Source organism: Dendroctonus ponderosae, unplaced genomic scaffold (assembly GCF_020466585.1).
Source record: "Dendroctonus ponderosae isolate FM_Combo_2020 unplaced genomic scaffold, Dpon_F_20191213v2 Dpon_F_20191213_6, whole genome shotgun sequence".
NCBI lineage: Eukaryota > Metazoa > Arthropoda > Insecta > Coleoptera > Curculionidae > Dendroctonus > Dendroctonus ponderosae.
In genome coordinates, this window is record NW_026018814.1 from 14,551,952 (window position 1) to 14,560,088 (window position 8,137).

Sequence of the window (8,137 nt, forward strand, 5' to 3'; positions counted from 1 at the left end):
AAATTTAAATATCACACACATTTAAGTGCAATGTGCATGTTTTGTCCTACGTTTTTGGTCATCACTCTAAAACTAATTGAGCTCGTACGCTCATTTCTACACCACAAGATAATGCCAAAATTTCAAGTTTTCCTTTCTGTTTTTGCTCATTTCTAGGAAGCGAAATGAGCAAAAACATTTTTACGTCATTCCAGAGAGAATTAAATGGCCTATTCTTGTTCTATTCTATTCTAAAAGTCTTGATTTCAAGAAGTTTCAGATTTGTGTGGTTTTTTAAAGGCAACTCTATTGAGTTCCAAAATTGCATCGATCGAATGCAATCTATTCGAGCCACAGAATTGTTTTGACATCGTTGGATAGAGAATTGAAAATTCGATTCAGTCATAACCATATGAGAGAGAAAATTCTAGTAGTTTTGACGCAGAAAGCGACATTTGAATATCAAACAATTAGGTGCAAGATTATGCCTAAATTTCATGTTTTCCGTYCCGTTTTTGCTCATTTCTCGGAAGCAAAATGCACAAAAGYGCTAATTTTTCATCATTCCAGAGAGAATTGAATGGGCTTTTTCGAAAGTGAACCGTCGATAAGAAAATGTTGGCAGTTTTCTCAAAAAGTCTTGATTTCACAAAGCTTTTGTGTGTTTTTTTTGAGTTGCAAAATCGACTCAAACATGACGCTGCTTTTTTCGAAGCTTCTCAGGTCCTATTTGAGCCACCATAGAGAATTGAAAACTCGATGGAGTCATAACCATATGAGTGAAAAAATTCGAGTAGTTTTGACCCAAAAAGCGACATTTGAATATCAAACAATTAGATGCAAGATTATTCCAAAATGTCATGTTTTCCGTCCCGTTTTTGCTCATTTCTCCGGAGCAAAATCCGCAAAACGTTTATTTTTTCATCATTCCAGAACGAACTGAATGGCCTTTTTCGAAAGTGAACCATCGATATAAAATGTTGGCAGTTTTCTGTTCTAGAAGAAAGAAGTTCTAGATTTGCGTGGTTTTTTTTGAGTTGCAAAACTGCATCTATCGAATGCAATCTATTTGAGCCACAGAATTGGTTTTGGCATTGTTGGATAGAGAATTCAAAATTCGATTTAGTCATAACCATATGGGTGCGAAAATTCGAGTGGTTTTGACCCAGAAAGGGTAATTTGAATATCAGACACTGACTCGAAGACTAAGTGACGCGATTGACGAAATGGAGCATCGCTGGGAAAATGTTGGCAGTTTTTACAAAAAAGCTCAGATTTCCGGAAAACTCCTAGTTTTGCGCGCAAGTCTTTAAAGTACTAAATCGAAGACGCCGCCCTTTTTAGCGTTCTCAGGAATCATTTCAGCTACAGAGTTCGTTTTTCTATCGTTAGAAAGAATTGGAAGCCCGCTTCATCAGAAGAACTCATGCTCGTTTGCATTTAGAAAGCGAATTTTACATATCACACATAAAAGTGTGTGATATCACACATATAAGTGAAAAATTAAAGACACAATTTCATGTTTTGTGCCACGTTTTTGCTCATTCCTCTGGAACTAATTGAGCTCGTGCGCTCATTTCCACACCGCCGGATAGAGAAGTAAATGGGATATTTACGAAATGAAGCATCGGTGGGAAAATGTAGGCAGTTTTCACAAAAAAGCGTAAATTTCAAGAAATTTCATAGTTTTGCGCGCATGTCTTTAAAGTGCGACAACAATTAGAGCTTCAGAGTTCGTTTCCCCATCGTTAAAGGGACAATTGGTAGCCCGATTCAGTAGGAGTGACCAGAGAGTAACGTGAAGAAATAGCGGTCGCTTGTACACAGGCGCCAAAAATTGAATCTAACACATTAAGGTGCAAGATTAAGCCATTAAATTTCATGTTTTCACCATTTGTTACCAATTTCTCAGAACCATATTAACCTCAAGCACCCATTTCTACACCATAGGACAAATCAGAATAAAAAATATAACAGACAAACTTCCGTTGCAATCAAATATTATTGTATCTAAGTCAATCTAATAATAGTACCCAGATGCAGAGAATCCACCTATCCAATGCGCCCAAACTCAAATCGAACCCTTTATGAGTTTCGATTCAAACAAACACCAGGTGAATGCCACCCAAGTAAATTTCCTCCAACTTTCACCTAAAACCGATTCGTAATCCTCCAGCTGATCGGAAGGGATCTTTACGTTTCCTGTCTCGTTCGACAAATGCGTTTACCATGGCTGAACGAACTCAGAAACATTGCCATTACCACAGAGAGAAGAAAAAACCTTATTAAAGCCATGCATACATTTGCCACTCGGCTGAAGACTCATACACGAACACCCCTGACACATTCCACACATCCCATAGTTCCCGTTATTAGCACTTAGCAACATCGGAATAATTCTGAAAGTGATTGTGTTCAGGATTGGACTCAGTTTTCTGATCTGTATGTGTTTAGTCCTATTGTTTTTCAGGACTCCTTGTATGTATTGTTTATTAACGAGTGAGAGCGATTTTCGAAGAACTGAGGTTCGAGTGGAACGAGAAGACGTTCCATAAAGAGAGTGATGCATTCACAATGGGAAATCCCAAAATTAACGCGTCACATGAAAATATTGCCTTTAAATTAAACTAATTTTTACCCTACAAACCTTTAAAAAAAAGAACGGAATTTTTGAACCACTTTGTATAATGACGATGATCACGTGAACCAGAATTGAGATGATAAGACAACACTGTGATCTGAGTCTCGAATTTCCAAAATGTTTGAACACACAGAATAGGAAACTCTTCCGTTAACAGTGTCTTTTTCACTATAATCAGTGTTCTTTTAGAGTGTTCAATAGAATGTTGAAACACATTTAGGAATGTTTTCCATAGACTACGGCTTCAAAGCCCGGAAAACATTCCTAAATGTGATTTAACCGGCCGTGAAAGCCTTCATAGTCTGATAGAATGTTGAAAGTTTCTTTCGAAGCYATCTCCATAWTGGTCCGAGCAAGCCAAATATCAACGCAATTTGCCACGAAACAGGCTCCTCTAGACGCGGCATTATATAAGAACTGAAATAGTGAATATGCAAGTTAAARGTGTTTTAAAGGTCCGCCCACAGGACGCACAATTTCTTGGATTTGAAACTCCACTGTGTCTGTCTGTTTCGTTGCCAAATTTGCGCAAGATTCCYGAAAGATGTTTTAAAAAAATCAGATTTACACCACGCATTTACACAACACCGTACGCATTACACCTACATGTAAGTGTATGGTTCAAAAAGACTTAAATAGAATTTATTGGGAAATATCTCAAAAACACTACCCACAGGGCAACTTCGAAGATTCCGCCCCTGTTAACAGGTAAGTAAAGAACCAGCAAGTCTGATGAACGAAAATACGTAATCACGGAACGATTGTGTGTGCATTGGCCCCAGCCAGGTGCGCACCTTATTGGGGGACTCGCGCTCCACTAAAGCAGCTGCAGTGGGGTTGCACCCCCTTTTTTTCCAAACACATGCCGTGACGTATGCGTTCCTATGTGTCACCTATATGCGTGCCCATCGGCCACTATTGTCTGATCCGGAATATGTAAATGATTTCCCTTTGTTGGGCCCCGAATAATTTTTGCTCGAGCCTGGCGCAATTTGAAGGGCCGCCCGAGGATGCCGGTCCTCATTATCCGAAGATCATAAAGCTTTACAAGCTGATACTTTTCTTTTGCATGTGGGGGTCGCGGATGATCGAAATTGGCGCAGCCAAAGGGGTTAGTGGGACTTGGATGGTTTCATCCCTATATTCACTCTAAAGTTATTTCTGTTTATTTATTTTTTTATGCCCCTGAGCCCATTATTATTAGTCACATTGCTTTGCTAACTGTGCCATCTTTTTAGTAATGAATCCTTATATCTTCTTCTATCTTTTATTTGTTGTTTCACTGCAACATTGTCTGCATCTTCTTGCTTCCATTTATTTTGTTACAAACATGTTCTGCGTTAGCTTCACCAAGAAAGATCCAAGGCAAAGAAGACCCCCGGCTTACGTTTTCTTCAATTTTCTTACATTCGGTTATTTCCTTAGAAGGAGGCTAAATTTATGTTGTACAGGCGGTGATCTGCAGAGTTGGACTATTGAAGATACCGACTGGAAATTTAGTAGAAAAAAATTGTCCCACCCGATTTTAGGAGTCCCGTTAAGGAAGATACAGATTATTTAAAATCTAGTTTAACAGTATGAAACAAGGTATTCTTCATAAAAAGTATACTGCATGGGAAAGACATCAAGAGCAACTTGGAGATTTAAGATGTTTGCAGTTATATACAAAGCTTCTTGAAAAAGTGAATTTGTCTGACGGCCAAGATGTAATATTAGGCCTCAAGTTGCTGTTATTTTTTGTAACATTGAAAATGTTTCTTCAAATTAGGTCGCAAAGTGCTAAATCGCAAAAACAGTTCAAAATATCTCACCATCGATGAGAACCACTTCTACAGTGTGTCTCTATACCAATCTTTTGAAAAAATATTTTTTTGAAATTGCCGTCCATGCTATATTGCCAACTTTGTAAAAACGTTCGCAGTAAATCCAAAAAATAACTCATATTTTTGCAAAAATATTTAACAGTACGATTTCCGACTAATTACCTTCAAAGTATCCAATTCAAGGAAAAAATACGTCCACATTATCGTTCCAGCTGTTGATATTCAAAATACCCTACTTATAAAAGATTCAGTAGAACCTGCACAAGTAAACAGTCTAGGACAGCAAGTGTTCACGACTCGACTTCCTTCAACAGGTCTTACAGATAAGAAAGACCCTCAGGAGTAGAAGTGAAACGCCGTAATTTCATTCAAGAAATCCCAGTGCAAGATAGGGGAGATTGGACGTAAATCCCTATGAGCCACTTGCTTGGAATGGCACTTTTTCGGGCACACCTGGAAGTAGGCCTGGGCAACACTGTGGTGAGTTGCGCTATTGAGTTGTTGCCGCTGTCTGAGTTAACGAGTTATAACTCATCGGTTAATGAGCTATAAGTCATTTATTAAAGCTTTACGAGACCCGAGGCTAAAATTTTCACATCTAAAAAAAGGTCATCAACATTTTTTTTAAGTAACTTTTTACTACTTTGTTCAAACAACTAAAAAAAGTCATCTAGATTTTCGCAGCAACAGAACTGAGTCCAAAGAAAGTCGACGAGTTTTCTTGTAAAATCGATCTCTTAATTTTTTGCATAAAAGATTCAGTTTGCCAGTATTTTACAGTAAAACGTTAGGAAAAACGCGGTTTTTCTGTTTAGAGACTGTTGTTTAGAAATATTGACCTTAAAGTGAAGAAACCCCAATTTCCAAGAGTTTTTCCAATAAATGATTATAAATTATGAACTTTTGCTTTTTCAGTTCGGCGAAATATTTTTGGGAAAAGACACAGAAATAATTATTTTGGTTCATAATTCGAAGCTTCAAAAGCTGTTTTCCAAACATTTTTGAAAAGCGGCTAAGGAGGCGAATATTCCAATAAAATGTATCTTAACTCTTAAAGATTGTCAGTATTTTAAGTAAAACTAAAAAATAATGCGATTTTTGGGTAGAAAGAATTGCTTAATAGAAACTTTTTAAAACTGGAATGACCTGAAAATTTAAAGGAACTTTAAAAATCTTCAGAACGATGAAGGCGGAGAGTTTTCAAAATAATGTTTTGTAAACTTTTGTTCTTTCGGTAAAAAACTGTATAAAATTATTTGATTTTTGTGACACAATCGAAGCTGGGTTTTCTAAAGTTCCCTGCAAACCGATTAATGCGCCAAATTTTGTAGCAAAATTAATTTTGTAATTTTTGGCTGAAAAGGAGAAAATCATCAGAAAGTAATTATTTTTATGCGTTTTTGATTAAAAACTTTTAGTTTTGTGATCGCGTTTCGAGAAAACCTTACTGGTTCTCGGGTACAATCGGAGGTAAAATGGTATTTTCGTTTTTGTTCCGAATTGGACGCTGAAAAAAGTTTTTGTGAAATTTTTACAAAGCTCTAATTTCATCTTGAAATTTTTCGCGTAAAAGTCCTCCAGATCGTCAGTATTTTTAAGTAAAACTATGCAAAATAGAGCGCGTTTGAATAAAAAGTAAAAGAAAAAAATTCAGTCAATGCTAAAAACCACAATAAAAAAAACTCCACAGTCTTCAGAGGAATGGAAGTGACAAGATTCCCAAATAATCTGTTACAAACTTTCACTAATTCTTTTCGTTTTTTGATCGAAAATTATTTGATTTTTGTTCTTAATTCGACGCTGAAAGAAAATCTAAAAGCAAGTAAGAAAAAGTCATCAACATTTTTCCGGAACGGAACTGCGCTACTGCGCCGGTGAGTGGGGTTGGCGCACCAAGCCATTTGCGTAGCACTGCGCCAACTCCTAAAAATGCACTGAGTTACCCAGGCCTACCTGGAAGGCGGAAGAATACCGATGAATAAATAAAAAATAGTCTAGATAAACCAATAGTTGGGGGGTTTTGAACATTGCCATATAAAATGCGAATTTTTGAAACTTGTTTTCCAGTTAAAACGACCAAATTCGATGTCTAGTTCCTAATACTACTAACTGAGAGCCTTTATAGGTGGCCACTACAACTAGTGGAAAAAAGATCGATTCATACTAACGCTTGGCAACATTGACTCATTTCGTGTAGATCGAGTAGCAACCGCTCAACTTCAGTTTATAACCTCATTTCACAACATCAGTTTTTTATTGTTTTCAAGCATATTTGGAGCCTCATATAGCACGGGCACGTTAAAGAACGGTTTTGTTGCAAAAAAATGGTTCTTCAAACTATTGCTTCAACGGAATCCCTTCAAAAGTTGACCAGAACCATTCTGGTGCTCGTTTCATACTCAGCACGGTGCACTATTTAGTGTCTCCAAGGAATGTAAACTTTATGCAAGTTTTAAGGAGCATAAGCAACAAACTAACCGCAAATTCTAACTCCGACCGGTTTGCCAACAAATCGCTAGAAACATCGTTGCCGTTGTGATTAAAAAATATATTAACCGCAAAGTTGAAGTGACATATTCAGAGCTAATTCCCTTCAGAAATAACATCGAAAACATGTGGCAATTAAATGAAGGAGATGTGAAAGGTCAGAAGTATTGCATTAAAAATTCAATGTTGGGAATATTTGAATGCACTTCACCCGAACTGATTTGATTGATTTTTTAATTAAACCCGATTTTTCCAACATTTGGCAAATTTCCCCACTGATAAAGTTCAAAGTGTTCAAAGAAAAACCGCACTACATAAGGGCGATTTCCAATAATACGCGACAATAGTCTATAATTGATGTCGTGTATCTTTCGGCTTGCATCAGTAATCAAACGATGCCGAAATAATAACAGCTTATAATATGCAAATCAAATCTGTTAGCTCATCCAGTAATCGGGCGATAAATCCCCATTTAGAAATTGACGGTTTGCACCAGAAATTCAGACGCCAGCTACCAGAAGAGTCATCTCATCCACTGAGTTCGGAGAAAACTGATTGATTCGAAAAGTAGAAGATTGAGGCATTCAAAAAGTCTCTGAAAGCTGCAACAATAATAATCTGTTAAATAATCCGAACGGGAAAAAATCCCGGGAGGACGATCAACGAACCGATTTGATTAATGAGCATTTAACCATGGGATTCAAGCGTGAAAATTGGGTTTGGTGCAGACCGCACTTCTTTATCGGGAGGGTTACGACAACACTTTTTGTGCGTGTGGTGATGCCGATTTGGCCATATGGCCTCTCGAGGCCCACTTAATTACCACTCGGATGGTTGGCATTGATTCATGAAGCACTACATTCTACCGGACTCGGCCCCTAGGGACTTCCCAACTGATTCAATCAGTCATAGAGAACGTTTAAAGTTACAACGAGAGAAAACGTTTTTAAAAGACAGACTGTAGTTGAAATCGATCAGCAAAAGAAAAAACTAAGACTTTTTTTTTCGAAAATCTAAATGTTTGAGTTATGAAACAACGGAGCTTAGTCGGTAGGTGCATATGAATAACTTTGCAATACAAATAAGAACACTGCGGTTTGGCTTCAAAGTTCTTGAAGAAGGCGTCAAAGTGGAGTACCTACTTAATTCATGGAAGGGAATGGAAATTGCTGGCAAAGGACGAAAAAGTTTTAACTGGAGATGATGG